This window comes from Coregonus clupeaformis, chromosome 20, assembly GCF_020615455.1.
Source record: "Coregonus clupeaformis isolate EN_2021a chromosome 20, ASM2061545v1, whole genome shotgun sequence".
NCBI classification, from domain to species: Eukaryota; Metazoa; Chordata; class Actinopteri; order Salmoniformes; family Salmonidae; genus Coregonus; species Coregonus clupeaformis.
In genome coordinates this window covers 6,740,937-6,757,328 of record NC_059211.1, presented here as the reverse complement: position 1 = coordinate 6,757,328, position 16,392 = coordinate 6,740,937, and the positions used below count along the sequence as shown (strand labels likewise).

Below are 16,392 nucleotides of genomic sequence, written 5' to 3'. Positions count from 1 at the left end.
GATGGTGTTCTCGGGGTGATGAGAGGTTTTGAGCTTGTGCCAGACATATCATTTTCCTTGATGGCCAAAAAACTCAATTATAGTCTAATCTGACCAGAGTACCTTCTTCCATATGTTTGGGGAGTCTCCCAAATGCCTTTTGGCGAACAACAAACGTGTTTGCTTATTTTTTTCTTTAAGCAATGGCTTTTTTTCTTGCCACTCTTCCGTAAAGCCCAGCTCTGTGGAGTGTACGGCTTAAAGTAGTCCTATGGACAGATACTCCAATCTCCGCTGTGGAGCTTTGCAGCTCCTTCAGGGTTATATTTGGTCTCTTTGTTGCCTCTCTGATTAATGCCCTCCTTGCCTGGTCTGTGAGTTTTGGTGGGCGGCCCTCTCTTGGCAGGTTTGTTGTGGTGCCATATTCTTTCCATTTTTTAATAATGGATTTAATGGTGCTCTGTGGGAAGTTGTGTGGGAGGCAGGTAGCTTAGTGGTTAAGAGCGTTGTGCCTGTAACCAAAAGGTCGCTGGTTCTAATCCCCAAGCCGACTTGGTGAAAAATCTGTCTGTGCCCTTGAACAAGGCACTTAACCCTAATTGCTCCTGTAAGTCGCTCTGGATAAGAGTGTCTGCTGAATTACTAAAATGTAAATGTAACTTCAAAGTTTTGGATAGTTTTTTATAACCCAACCCTGATCTGTACTTCTCCACAACTTTGTCCCTGACCTGTTTGGAAAGCTCTTTGGTCTTCATGGTGCCGCTTGCTTGGTGGTGCCCCTTGCTTAGTGGTGTTGCAGACTCTGGGGCCTTTCAGAACAGGTGCATATATACTGAGATCATTTGACAGATCAAATCAAATTAAATCAAATTTTATTTGCCACATGCGCCGAATTCAACAGGTGTAGAAATTACAGTAAAACACTTACTTACAAGCCCTTAACCAACAATGTAGTTTTAAGAGAAGAAAAAGAGGAGAAAAATTGTTAAGTAAAAAATATTAAATAGCAAATCATTAAAGAGCAGCAGTAAAATAAGATAACATTAGGGAGGCTTTATACAGGGGGTACCGGTACAGAGTCAATGTGCAGGGGCACCGGTTAGTCGAGGTAATTGAGGTAATATGTACATGTGGGTAGAGTTAAAGTGACTATGCATAAATAATATACAGAGTAGCAGCAGTGTAAAATAGGGTAATGGGGTGGGGTGGGATGGGTGGGCAATGCAAATAGTCTGGGTAGCCATGATTAGCAGTTCAAAAGTCTTATGGCTTGGGGGTAGAAGCTGTTAAGAAGCCTTTTGGACCTAGATTTGGCGTTCCGGTACCGCTTGCCGTGCGGTACAGAGAGAACAGTCTATGACTAGGTTGGCTGGAGTCTTTGATCATTTTTAGGGCCTTCCTCTGACACCGTCTGGTATAGAGGTCCTGGATGGCAGGAAGCTTGGCCCCAGTGATGTAGTGGGCCGTACGCACTACCCTCTCTAGTGCCTTGCGGTCAGAGGCCGAGCAGTTGCCATACCAGGCGGTGATGCAACCAGTCAGGATGCTCTCGATGGTGCAGCTGTAGAACTTTTTGAGGATCTGAGTACCCATGCCAAATATTTTCAGTCTCCTGATGGGGAATAGGCTTTGTCGTGCCCTCTTCCCGACTGTCTTGGTGTGTTTGGACCATGATAGTTTGTTGGTGATGTGGACACCAAGGAACTTGAAGCTCTCAACCTGTTCCACTACAGCCCAGTCGATGAGAATGGGGTCGTGCTCAGTCCTCTTTTTTCCCTGTAGTCCACAATCATCTCCTTTGTCTTGATCACGTTGAGGGAGAGGTTGTTATCCTGGCATCACACGGCCAGGTCTCTGACCTCCTCCCTATAGGCTTTCTCATCGTTGTCGGTGATCAGGCCTACCACAATTGTGTAGTCGGCAAACTTAATGATGGTGATGGAGTCGTGCCTGGCCATGCAGTCATGGGTGAACAGGGAGTACAGGAGGGGACTGAGCATGCACCCCTGAGGGGCCCCCGTGTTGAGGATCAGCGTGGCAGATGTGTTGTTACTTGCCCTTAGATCATGTGACACTTAGATTGCACACAGGTGGACTTTATTTAACTAATTATGTGACATCTGAAGGTAATTGGTTCCACCAGATCTTATTTAGGGGCTTCATAGCAAAGGGGGTGAATACATATGCACGCACCACTTTTCCGTTATTTATGTTTTATAATTTATTGAAAGAATATATTTTTTTATTCCACTTCACCAATTTGGACTATTTTGTGTATGTCCATTACATGAAATCCAAATAAAAATCAATTTAAATTACAGGTTGTAATGCAACAAAATTGGAAAAACGCCTTGGGGGATGAATACATTTGCAAGGCACTGTATGTTTTACACTGTAGGTGTTGCGTATTATTCTACAGTAGAGCTATGCAAACACCACTATCAAGTTTAGTTGAACACTTTAAGAATTGAATGGGGAACACTGCAACAGAGTAAAATCTTTAACACTTTTAGTTATTTTTTACACCAGTTCAGTGGGACTAATATGTTAACTGGAAATAGTGTACATATAACACTTTCTGAATTAAATGTACACCATTGATTTTGCTGTGCTGTAACAAACCTAGAGGCTACACTTTAGTTTAAACAATATTGCATAAAAAAACAGTAGCATATTATGGTAAGCTATAATGGTGTTAAACATCATAGGGGTAAATAGATTAATAATTGTATAGTCTAATATTCACATGTCAGATTTACATTTACATTTTACATTTTAGTCATTTAGCAGACGCTCTTATCCAGAGCGACTTACAGGAGCAATTAGGGTTAAGTGCCTTGCTCAAGGGCACATTTACGTCATTTAGCAGACGCTCTTATCCAGAGCGACTACAAATTGGTGCATTCACCCTATAGCCAGTGGGATAACCACTTTACAATTATACTTTTTTGGGGGGTAGAAGGATTACTTTATCCTATCCCAGGTGTTCCTTAAAGAGGTGGGGTTTCAAATGTCTCCGGAAGGTGGTGAGTGACTCCGCTGTCCTGGCGCCGTGAGGGAGCTTGTTCCACCATTGGGGTGCCAGAGCAGCGAACAGCTTTGACTGGGCTGAGCGGGAACTATGCTTCCGTAGAGGAAGGGGAGCCAGCAGGCCAGAGGTGGATGAACGCAATGCCCTCGCCTGGGTGTAGGGACTGATCAGAGCCTGAAGGTACGGAGGTGCCGTTCCCCTCACTGCTCCATAGGCAAGCACCATGGTCTTGTAACGGATGCGAGCTTCAACTGGAAGCCAGTGGAGTGTGCGGAGGAGGGGGGAGGAGGAGCAACTCCGTCTTGCCAGGGTTCAGCTTGAGGTGGTGATCCGTCATCCATACTGATATGTCGGCCAGACATGCAGAGATGCGATTCGCCACCTGGTTATTAATAATTATACTGCACAATTCTATACAGCAAATTCTCCAGTGTTGAATCAAAACTGACCATTAGTCCAGTGTCTATACGGGTCCACACTTTTCAGTGTTAAATTAAAAGCTGAGGAGTATTTATATCTGTAATGAAGCCCTTTTGTGGGGAAACACTAATTCTGATTGGCTGGGCCTGGCACCCAAATATATTTAAACTTAGTTTTTCACAATTCCTGACATTTAATCCTAGTAAACATTCCCTGTCTTAGGTCAGTTAGGATCACCACCTTATTTTAAGAATTTGAAATGTCTGAAAAATAGTAGAGAGAATGATTTATTTCAGCTTTTATTTATTTCATCACTTTCCCAGTGGGTCAGAAGTGTACATACACTCAATTAGTATTTGGTAGCATTGCCTTTAAATTGTTTAAATTAGGTCAATTGTTTCGGGTAGCCTTCCGCAAGCTTCCCACAATAAGTTGGGTGAATTTTGGCCCATTCCTCCTGACAGAGCTGGTGTAATTGAGTCAGGTTTGTAGGCCTCCTTCCTCGCACACGCTTTTTCAGTTCTGCCCCCTGTCACGGTTTCGGCCGAGGCTGCTCCTCCTCCTTGTTCGGGCAGGCTTCGGCGGTCGTCGTCTCCGGAGTACTAGCTGCCACCGTTCTATGTTTCATGTTCGTTTGGTTTGGTCTGTTTGTAACACCTGTCCCTTGTTTGTGTTGGATTGTGTTCCCTATTTAGTTTCGTTTATTCGGGTCAGGTGTTATGTGTGATTGTTATTGTCAGCTTGCCTCCGAGGAGTTTTCTCTCTCGTTTGTTGTTATTTCGAGAGTTCGCACTGCGTGCGCTTTTTCTTGTTTTCCGCACTGTGTGTTGTGCGTAATTGTTCGTGCCGCCCGGTTGGGTTGGCGACTCATTCCTGTTTTGGAAAGTACTAAAAGTCTGTTGAAGAACATCCTTGTCCCTGCGCTTGATTCCCTTCACTACATCCACACGCAACACTCTGACAGAATCACACATCATCCATGGAATCAGCAGGAGCGACCGCGCCAACAGCAAGCCTGGAGGAACGTCTTCGTGGACAGGAGGACCGGATTCACCAGGTCTGTCATGCCCTGGAGGGGGTGATGAACACGCTCCACCGATGGGAAACCAGCGGGGTAACCATGACCCCACCTGCCGAACCATCCCCATCGGTCAGTCTTCCTGTCCCATCTCCGGAACCCAGTGGGATTCGGCTCTCGCTCCCGAGGGCGTACGACGGCTCCGCTGCCGGGTGTCAAGGGTTCCTGCTGCAAGTGGAGCTCTACCTCGCCACCGTACACCCGGCGCCCTCAGGACACGAGAGCGTCTCAGCCCTCATCTCCTGTCTCACCGGCAAGGCGTTGGAGTGGGCCAACGCCGAATGGAGGAGAATGGACGCCGCTACCACTACCTATGCAGAGTTCTCCCGCCGCTTCCGTGCTGTGTTTGACCATCCACCGGAAGGGAAGGCGGCGGGGGAGCGTCTGTTCTACCTCCGACAGGGGATGAGGAGCGCCCAGGACTTTGCCTTGGAATTCCGGACTCTAGCGGCCGATGCAGGGTGGAATGAGCGGGCCCTTATAGACCACTTCCGTTGCAGCCTCCGGGAGGACGTCCAGCGAGAGTTGGCGTGCAGGGACACCTCGTTGACGTTTGACCAACTTGTCGACATGGCCATTCGGCTGGATACCCTGCTCGCCACCCGTGGACGTCCCGGGTGGGGTTCGCCCATTCCACTCTCCAGCACCTCCGAGCCGAGCCCTATGGAGCTCGGGGGTGCTGGCGCTAGAGAACGGAGGAGTAGGAACCCGCGGGGGGCCGTTCCCTGCACTAACTGTGGCCGTGGAGGGCACACCGCGGCTAGGTGTTGGGGAGGGTCCCCCGGTGGAGGAGAAGGCAGGTCAGGCATTGGGGGGTCCCCCCAGGTGAGTAGGCGCCCTACTTACCCAGAGCTTTCTGTCGTTCACCTAACCTTGCCTGTTTGTTTTCCACAGGTTGCACCTCGTTCCCAGCATAAGGCGCTGGTAGATTCAGGCGCAGCTGGGAATTTTGTAGATCGCCAGTTTTGTATAGAGTTAGGGATTCCCCTCCTTCCAGTTGATAAGCCTTTCCCTGTTCATGCCCTAGATAGCCGTCCGTTAGGGTCTGGGTTGATTAGGGAGGTCACAGCACCCCTTAAAATGATGGCGCAGGAGGGTCATGAGGAGACGATTCAGCTCTATCTGATTGACTCTCCTGCGTATCCGGTAGTGCTGGGCCTTCCCTGGTTGATGACCCATGACCCTACTATTATGTGGCGAGAGAGAGCTCTTAAAGGGTGGTCTGCCCAGTGTGAGGGGCGGTGTCTGGGTGTTTCCATAGGGGCGACCTCGGTGGAAAGTCCGAATCTAATGCCAGCACTGCATATTCCCCCCGAGTATGAGGATTTGAAACTGGTGTTTAGTAAAACTAGGGCGGCGCAGCTGCCGCCTCATAGACAGGGGGATTGTGCGATAGATCTCCAGTCAGGAGCAGCTCTCCCGCGGAGCCATGTGTATCCCTTGTCTCAAGAGGAGAGGAAGGCAATGGAGACGTACATCGCTGAGTCTCTGAGACAGGGATACATACGGGCCTCCACTTCACCCGCTTCCTCAAGTTTCTTTTTGTGAAGAAAAAGGATGGAGGTCTGCGCCCGTGTATTGATTACCGCGGTCTCAATCAGATTACGGTGAAGTACAGCTATCCACTTCCTCTGATTGCGACTATGACGGAGTCATTGCACGGTCGCAGTTCTTTACAAAATTGGATCTCAGGAGCGCATATAACTTGGTGCGCATTAGAGAGGGCGATGAATGGAAGACAGCGTTTAGCACGACTTCCGGACACTACGAGTATCTAGTCATGCCATATGGGTTAATGAATGCTCCCTCAGTCTTCCAATCCTTCGTCGATGAGATTTTCCGGGACATGCAGGGACAGGGAGTAGTCGTGTACATCGACGATATTCTGGTGTACAGTCCTACCCGAGCAGAGCATGTAGCCCTGGTGCGCCGAGTATTGAGGAGGCTGTTGGAGCATGACCTATATGTCAAGGCAGAGAAATGTCTGTTTTTTCAGAAGTCGGTCTCCTTTCTGGGTTATCAGTTGTCTGCGTCAGGGGTGAAGATGGAGGTAGACCGGGTGTCAGCTGTGCGTAATTGGCAGACCCCAACCACTGTGAAGGAGGTGCAACAGTTATTGGGTTTTGCAAATTATTACCGGAGGTTTATCCGGGGTTTTGGACAGGTGGCAGCTCCCATAACGTCTCTGTTGAAGGGGGGTCCGGTGCGCTTGCGGTGGTCAGCTGAGGCGGACAGGGCTTTTGGGAAACTGAAGGACCTGTTTACCTCGGTGCCGGTGTTGGCGCATCCGGATCCCTCTTTACCTTTCCAGGTAGAGGTGGACGCGTCAGAGGCCGGTATAGGGGCCGTTCTTTCCCAACGTTCTGGCACACCACCTAAACTCCGTCCCTGTGCGTTTTATTCTAAAAAGCTCAGTCCGGCGGAGCGGAATTATGACGTAGGAGACAGGGAGCTGTTAGCCGTGGTACAGGCCCTAAAGGTGTGGCGGCATTGGCTCGAGGGGGCTTAACACCCTTTCCTCATTCTAACTGACCATCGTAACCTGGAATACATCCGGGCAGCTAGGAGACTGAATCCTCGCCAGGCCCGCTGGACTATGTTTCTAGCCCGGTTTGTGTTTAAAATCACTTACATCCCTGGGTCCCAGAATGGGAAGGCAGATGCTCTGTCTCGGCGTTATGACGCGGAGGAGAGGTCCGTTGAGCCCACGCCCATACTACCAGAGTCTTGTCTGGTTGCACCGGTGGTGTGGGAGGTTGATGCCGAGATCGAGCGGGCGTTACGCACCGACCCAAGTCCTCCACAGTGTCCAGTGGGTCGGACGTACGTTCCGCTCGAGGTACGCGATCGCCTCTTTTGTTGGGCTCATACGTCCCCCTCCTCTGGCCATCCGGGTATCGGCCGGACAGTGCACTGCCTTAGCACGAAGTACTGGTGGCCAACGTTAGCTAGGGATGTGAGGATTTATGTCTCCTCCTGTTCGGTGTGTGCCCAGTGTAAGGCGCCCAGACATTTGCCCAGGGGTAAGCTACAACCCCTGCCTATTCCACAACGACCCTGGTCCCACCTCTCGGTGGATTTTGTTACCGACCTTCCCCCCTCACAGGGGAATACTACCATCCTGGTCGTTGTGGATCGGTTCTCGAAGGCCTGTCGTCTCCTTCCCATGCCGGGTCTACCCACTGCCCTACAGACCGCTGAGGCTCTGTTTACCCATGTCTTCCGGCATTACGGGATACCCGAGGATATAGTGTCTGACCGAGGCCCCCAGTTCACCTCCAGAGTGTGGAGAGCGTTTATGGAACGGTTGGGGGTTTCGGTAAGCCTTACCTCGGGTTACCACCCGGAGAGTAATGGGCAGGTTGAACGTGTTAACCAGGAGGTGGGTAGGTTTCTGAGGTCTTATTGCCAGGGCCGGCCGGAGGAGTGGGCGAGATACGTTCCGTGGGCCGAAATGGCACAGAACTCTCTCCGCCACTCCTCCACCCAACTAACCCCTTTCCAGTGTGTGTTAGGGTACCAGCCGGTTCTGGCACCTTGGCACGAGAGCCAGATCGAGGCCCCTGCGGTGGATGAATGGGTACGGCGCTCGGAGGAAACATGGAACGCTGCCCACGTACATCTGCAGCGGGCCATCCGTCGGGCAGAAAACGAGCGCCGATCTCCACCGCAGTGAGGGGCCTGTGTACGCACCTGGAGATCGAGTCTGGCTCTCGACCAGAAACCTGCCCCTCCGCCTGCCCTGCCGGAAGCTGGGTCGGCGGTTTGTGGGGCCATTCAAAGTCCTGAGGAGGTTGAACGAGGTGTGTTACAGGTTAGAACTGCCTATTGACTATAGGAATATTAACCCCTCGTTCCATGTGTCTCTCCTCAGGCCGGTGGTAGCTGGTCCACTCCAGGAGTATGAGATAGAGGAGACTCCTCCGCCCCCGTTGGACATCGAGGGGGCTCCGGCGTACACTGTGAGGTCCATCCTTGATTCGAGACGCCGGATGGGGGGTCTTCAATATCTCGTGGAGTGGGAGGGGTACGGCCCGGAGGAGCGGTGCTGGGTGCCAAGGAGGGACATATTGGACCAGTCCCTGCTGACCGAGTTCCATCGGGGTCATCCTGCGCGCCCTGCTCCGCATCGTCCGGGTCGTCCCCGAGCCTTGGTCGGCGCACGGCTGGAGCCGCGCGTCAAGGGGGGTACTGTCACGGTTTCGGCCGAGGCTGCTCCTCCTCCTTGTTCGGGCAGGCTTCGGCGGTCGTCGTCTCCGGAGTACTAGCTGCCACCGTTCTATGTTTCATGTTCGTTTGGTTTGGTCTGTTTGTAACACCTGTCCCTTGTTTGTGTTGGATTGTGTTCCCTATTTAGTTTCGTTTATTCGGGTCAGGTGTTATGTGTGATTGTTATTGTCAGCTTGCCTCCGAGGAGTTTTCTCTCTCGTTTGTTGTTATTTCGAGAGTTCGCACTGCGTGCGCTTTTTCTTGTTTTCCGCACTGTGTGTTGTGCGTAATTGTTCGTGCCGCCCGGTTGGGTTGGCGACTCATTCCTGTTTTGGAATGTACTAAAAGTCTGTTGAAGAACATCCTTGTCCCTGCGCTTGATTCCCTTCACTACATCCACACGCAACACTCTGACACCCCCAAATGTTCTATAGGATTGAGGTCAGGGCTTTGTGATGGCCACTCCAATACCTTGACTTTGTTGTGCTTAAGCCATTTTGCCACAACTTTGGAAGTATGCTTGGGGTCATTGTCCATTTGGAAGACCCATTTGCGACCAAGCTTTAACTTCCTGACTGATATCTTCAGATGTTGCTTCAATATATCCACATAATTTTCCTTCCTCATGATGCCATCTATTTTGTGAAGTGCACCAGTCCCTCCTGCAGTAAAGCACCCCCACAGCATGATGCTGCCACCGCTGTTCTTCACGGTTGGAATGGTGTTCTTCGGCTTGCAAGCGCCCCCCTTTTTCCTCCAAACATAACGATGGTCATTATGGCCAAACAGTTATATTTTTGTTTCATCAGACCAGAGGACATTTCTCCAAAAAGTACAATCTTTGTCCCCATGTGCAGTTGTAAACCGTAGTCTTGCTTTTTTATGGCAGTTTTAGAGCAGTGGCTTCTTCCCTGCTGAGCGGCCTTTAAGGTTATGTTGATATAGGACTCGTTTTACTGTGGATATAGATACTTTTATACCTGTTTCCTCCAGCATCTTCACAAGGTCCTTTGCTGTTATTTTGGGATTGATTTGCACTTTTTGCACCAAAGTACGTTCATCTCTAGGAGACAGAACGCGTCTTCTTCATGAGTGGTATGACGGCTGCGTGGTCCCATGGTGTTTATAATTGCATACTATTGCTTGTACAGATGAACGTGGTACCTTCAGGCGTTTGGAAATTGCTCCCAAGGATGAACCAGACTTGTGGAGGTCTACACATTTTTTTTCGGAGGTCTTCGCTGATTTCTTTTGATTTTCCCATGATGTCAAGCAAAGAGGCACTGAGTTTGAAGGTAGCCCTTGAAATACACCCACAGGTACACCTCCAATTGACTCAAATTATGTCAATTAGCCTATCAGAAGCTTCTAAAGCCATGACATCATTTTCTGGAATTTTCCAAGCTGTTAAAAGGCATAGTCAACTGAGTGTATGTAAACTTCTGACCCACTGGAATTGTGATACAGTGAAATAATCTCTCTGTAAACAATTGTTGGAAAAATGACTTGTGTCATGCACAAAGTAGATGTCCTAACCGACTTGCCAAAACTATAGTTTGTTAACAAGAAATTTGTGGAGTGGTTGAAAAACAAGTTTTTAATGACTCCAACCTAAGTGTATGTAAACTTCCGACTTCAACTGTACATCTATCATTTGGTATGTCTCTTGTGATGCAGTCCACAGCAGCATTGACACGTGTTGACTTGACAACTGCGTCAGAATTTTAAACGACCCCCCCCAAAAAACATAGATATTAAAAACAATTCTTTAAAAAATCTACCTGCAGTAGATCATGCTGGGAAATTATGATAATGATTGGCATGGTTTGATAGGAATGTTTTACTCTCCACAGAGTAAAACTAACAATCACTCTCACACTCAACACTGGTTTTTAAGTGGGGTTCTTTTGACACCACTGAGTGTTAATTTCACTCTTAAAGCTCTTACACATGGGCTGCAGTAAACAGCAATTGAACAGCAAGAAAATCTGTTTACCTTGTGTAGAGACCAGCGGTTGTGGTTATTGTCAGCTAATTTCATATTTTGCTGCTTTGAGCGCTGACACCGCTCACAGGAGCAAGCACCCTGAACCGCTGGGCTTGCAAAACTGCTTGCGTTTTGCTGCCTGAAGCCCTACTACCATTGAAGAGACCTTTGCCGCTTATCGTGGTCTGTCTGTAAGTGCCTTTACATAGTTAATTTAACTCCTGAATCAACACTAGAAATGTTATACTGAAAAATCTCTACTAGGTAACACTGGCCAATTTGCTGTGTACATTTGTGTAGGCCTATTTCATCTATCATGTTTCTGTCTTTTCCTAAGATGACTTGTTTCCCAAAATTAATAGTAACATAATATTAGACTATTATTTGTCATTCCATTACTTCAGCAATGTGTTACTTTTCCTCTGCTGGAAATTGTGAACACTGCACAGGATAAGTGCTATTCGGGATCCTTGGGACGCCCATACCCTAAACCCGAAATGTAACCCCTACTCTTACACTAACCATAACCCTTACCTTAAACATTTTAAATGTAAACTTCAATGGGGGTTAGGGACGTCCCACTGATCCCATATAGCACATACCCACTGCACAATGCACACACATTCTTGCACACAGACCAGCCTCACGCAGGAGGTGCCTCTCCGTTCTCGTGCTAGTCCAATGGAACAAAGACCAGCCTTATCAATTTATGCTTGCCTAACCAATGGCGCGAGTCTTCATAGCTCACGTGTTGGCTTTCTCTCACGCCTTTCCACACAGTGTACAATCGCGGGATTGTGGCATCACTGAAGATCTGAAACCGGCGGGGTAGGACGTCAACAACAGCGAACAATTTATTAAAAATTAAGACAACTTGTAAAATGAAGTTTTTCAGGTTCCCGGCCACATACATTCGCGAACGGACTTTCCCTGACTGTTGACCGCGGATATTCCTGAGCCGTAGGAGATTATGCATCATTTTAAAATGACTAAATTGAACCGTAAGTATTGTTACTTGATTCAGATTTATTTTTTATGAAATGGACGCTTATCAATGGTGATTAATTGTTTTTGTTCTCCACACCTTGCACCACACGTCCTGTGTTTGCACGCTGTGAGTTAAAATCTCTCATCTCTAAGATAAATGTATTTATTTGTCAAATGTTATTATTCAGCCATATACTTTGAGTTTCACGCATATAGGCGTAGGTCTACCTCCCCTTGGATTTGTTATCAACTGTTGGTAAAAGGTAGCCAAGATTCTGTTTTTGATTGGATATAGTCTATGTCAGGCTATGTGACGTGCAGGGCATGACATACAGCCTAAATAAAGGCACTGCAAACTCGCTGACCCTAAGTGTGTGAGTGAGGGCAGTTAACCCAACAAGAAGGCTGGAGCACTTGAGGTGCAAAGCTCTGCAACAGGGAAGGGGAAAAAGGGTGGATCATCCATCCTCCCATCTCATTTATGTCATTTCCATGCTACATTTTCTGACACATTAGCCTAATATGTCACGTGCTGAGACTTCAAGCTCAATTATAAGAAAATAAGACTGAAGTCAGCAGTAGGCTAGCCTACAAGAAAAATCTCTCACTACCAAACATGCCTTTCCTTGAGAGGGATCATGTTCCAATTAATTTCAGAGACTTTATATGATGACCTCATTCTTTCCACCCAATATTGATTACCATAATAATATTTTGAGTCACATTAAAAGGGCTGCTTTTCTCGATTTTAAGCACAATCAGAAAATAACTGGCCCGGCTGTTTTGATGTTTTTAAATGCTTCACATGGTTTTAATTAGAACATATAAAATATTTCTGTCCCATTCTCTGGAGGAAAAAGCTACCCAACACAGAAAGTAATTTTTTTTTTCTCCCTGCTTGATGCTGGTGGTATGCTCTTTTCTCTTTGTCTGGCTTCTCTGTTATCTAAACCTCCCCCAACTGCTGCTGGCTGCCGCCCTAGACACCTGAAGGCTAGACATAATGATCAACAGAGTTCCAGTCAGTCTGGAGCACAGCCAGTTGTTTTATTTAATTACCCCCCCTGCTTCTGCCTGCCAGCACGCTATGTTTGCATCGCTATGTATGGATATGGATTCTGGCACACACACACACACAGGAGTAAGGAAACTGTTCCTGTCGAGTGTGTGCGGGTTTATATGTGTGTGTTTTCTGCTGTGCTATTTTAGCAAGGCTCTGCAAAATTGTTAAATAGCACCTAGTGTTTTTCGTGCAAACAGAGCGATGGCTTATTCACACTCAGTATGGCTCATTTTAAAAGCCAGAGGTTTTTTGTTGACTTGGATTATTAGCCTGTACATTCGCTTTCATTCATTCTACGGCATAAATCGTGGCATTATTTTACCTTTCCGCCTCATGCGCTTGCCTCCGTGAATTGATCATTTTGTTTTAATTGGAACCTGTCCCTGTTTCAGCACAACATTGGTGGTAATGTTCAGGCCTTTGAAGATTATTTTCTACCTGTTTCGCCACAGACTGCTATAGTGAATGTCTATCGCCTGGGGCTGAAAGCTAGAGCATGCAGGTTTCTAATGAGAGAACATGAACTAAAGGCTTACTTACCTAGCTCTCATTAGGACTAGCGAGTTAATGAAAACACTTCAATAATAAAGATTGTCTTTGGATGAAAGCAGCTTTTGTCGAGCTAGCCTCAAATACAGAATTTTCTTACAACTTCAATTCATCCTGGTTTAATCTGATAACGACAAGCCTTTATCTTTAATAGATTTTTTTTCCCCCTCTTGTGGTCAAATCTTTCTTCTTGGGTCGCCTCAGAATGCCTTTATTGAGCTGTGTGCGGATTTCTCTGTATACAATGAGGTGGAATAAAAAGTAGGCCTACAGCATTTCACGTCATGTACATTTTTTGGGGACATTTCTGGGTGACCACTGTATTCTATGTGAGGTACAATCTTACATTGATCAAATTGACACTTTTATATGATTTATTCATAATACAACCAAGTTCCATATTCAAACATTTTGCAGATGTATAAGAGTATGTATAATTTATAGAAAATGAGAGGTGAATTATTTTGATATGTGCTCATCAAATTGCCAAAGTAAGGAACATGTCTGGTAGACTATGTAAAATGTGAAGGCAGCTCTCGATGAAAACAAGTTGTTTGTTTTTTCAGAGCCTACTTTGAGTATCGTGACATTAAAGACACTCCTAGATCTCTCATCGGATGCGTCCCAAACGGCACCATAGCCCTCATATAGTGCAGTACTTTTGACCAGAGTCCTATGGGACAAATAGGTTGCCATTTGGGATATAAGCTCCTCTGCCATGATCCTTTGAAGGGGGCCATAAAATACTGAATGGAAGCAACAAGCTGTTTTTCCCTCCCGCACTTTGAAGCATTCTACCTGGAGATGAATAGGAGGCCCTCTAAAACGAAGGAGCGAGAAGAGCGTTTATTGAAGGCTAAAGAGGGGGGATGCTACATGGCTTATAGTCATATTATACTCAAAGAGCTAGATAGTTTTGGTGCAACCAGTAGGCAATGTACCATGTGTGGTAGGTAGGCCATTGAGCTGTCATTCTGTTTGCGATCAGTGTTGAGGAAAAAACATTGATTTGAATTACCTCGGTTGAATTTAGCAAAATAGCAATGAGTAGTGATTTTTTTGTTTCCTTTAGAAATGTATGTTGCACTGGATTTTTTGCCTCTTTTTATTTGCCTCTTACATTTTCATTCAGCATTCGTCTTAACACAAAACCGCATTGCATTAGGGGTAAGTCGTAAAATGTTACATTAATATTTGCTTATGGGAATAACTGTTTGCCTATAGTAATTTGGGAATTATAGGAAACGTTTTTTATGTCTATCAATACTCCATAAATCTGTACTGAAATAAATTGCTATCTTTATTGCATGATAATATAAAACACATGCTGCTAATGTCATTGGAAAATCACAAAGCAACAGTTTATGATTTTTGTAGCAAGATTTATGTGGACCGAAGTCATGGTCAGGAATGTAAATGCAGGAATCATTCAGTTACCGATGTGTTCTTTTCTTGGAAAAGTCTGCGGCCATGAAGAAGTTAATTGTTTTTGAAAAGGGGCGAAGGGGAGGATAATTTAGCTGCCGGTTGTTGAGTGTGTCATGGATTACTGCGCTTCTCCAAAAGAGGAAAGAAAAGAAGGAGAGGGGGATCGAGAGAGGAAAAAAGCCCATGTTGTGCGATGCCGCCGCGGGGGTTTTCTGGCCTTCTCAGGAGAGTGAGCAAGTCCTTTTTAGCCCCCTGACCTTTCGCATGCACCTCCCTGCTCCAGGTGCAAGCCGAGCTCACACACACCGTGTTTATTCTTCACACACACTGGAGAACCTGGGGGAAACGCTGTGTGAAAACACGGATCCTTTTCACATTGCTTTTCTCCCCTTTGTGCTATTGTTTTGTCTCGTGGTAAAGAGTCAAAGCAGAGAGGAGGAAGCAAAACTCAGATGGTATGACATGTTGTAATAATCACAACAGCATAAATCAGAGGCTTGTTATGTATAATTATTACACTGTTTGATAACGCCAGAGCAAATCAGCCCTGGGCCATAGTGAAGGCTTCTTGATGCTATTAATATGGCTTCCTGATGCTATTAATGTGCTTTATTATAGAAAACTAAAGCCCTGATGGACTGAACCATCTACAGTGCACGGCCAAGTGGTTGTGCTGTAAGGTTAATGAACCAATTTACAAACGTTCTCCTTCCATCTGGATAGAGCGGCTAGACAGATGCTCTACACTATTTCATAGAGTTCCGGGAGTTGACAGGGACGGTGTTGATCATGTAGATCAATCAGACTTTTGGCCTCGTTAAGGTGAAATGTTTTGATAAATTAACTTTCGAAACCAACCTTCTTGCAGTTGTCGTTCGCTGGCGGTCACAGAAATGTGCAGACGTGTAGGTCTACCGTAGGTCATTTTGAACCATCACACCCATCATTGCTGGGATTTAACTTGCCAGTCAACTGCATGTGCCATTGTTCTTTGTGAATGCACCACAAGTGTGGATTACGCCAAAACCTTTCAAAAAGGAGGGGTCTGCTTACCCTTGGGCTATCTGAAACTCAACAGAACCGATGAATCAATTACATTCACCACAGAGAGAGAAAGAGGATTATCATCCAGTCCACTTATGTGTCGCCCCTCATCTTGGAGCTCATGTTACAAATAGATAATTCCCGGCGTTCCCAGTGCGTGGAAAGACAAAGTGAAGCCTGCCAGCGATCAATAAGGGGAGCGCAGAGCAGAGGGATGTGCTTTAAGAATCAAAGAGGGCTATTGGCATGGCCAGTATTGCTTCCCGTCTGCTGGAATCAGATAACGCAGTCGGGGCCTTGCAGAAAGGTCCTCCGTGGCCTCGGGGCAGCACTATCAGACGGATATCCTTCTGACCGGCAGTATTAGAAGATTGGATCAGCGAGATGGGCAACCCAAAACATGTTGGGATAGGGGGCCCCACTGTGTTCTGTTTGAGACGTGGCAGACCTGAAAGAGTCTTGGTACAGGCGGATGGATGGACGGGTAGATGGAAGGATCGGGGGGTGAAGGTTGGGTAAGCGATGCTGATAGGCGTACAGAATAAAGTCCCACTGTGTGCATCGAGAGGATGCGTGGGGTTCGATATCCCCCCTGCCTTCCCATGTCTCCTCTGCTG

At 46.9% G+C, this 16,392-nt stretch overlaps 1 long non-coding RNA gene across 2 annotated transcripts in view; it reads left to right on the top strand.

Moving 5' to 3' along the window:
• The first annotated feature begins 11,524 nt into the window (after positions 1–11,524).
• Positions 11,525–16,392, top strand: part of LOC121533781 — a 55,893-nt gene continuing 51,025 nt past the window's right edge. For both annotated transcript variants that reach the window (XR_005994496.2, XR_005994495.1), the window contains exon 1: positions 11,525–11,705. This is a non-coding gene — a long non-coding RNA (uncharacterized LOC121533781). The remainder of the gene's footprint in view (positions 11,706–16,392) is intronic.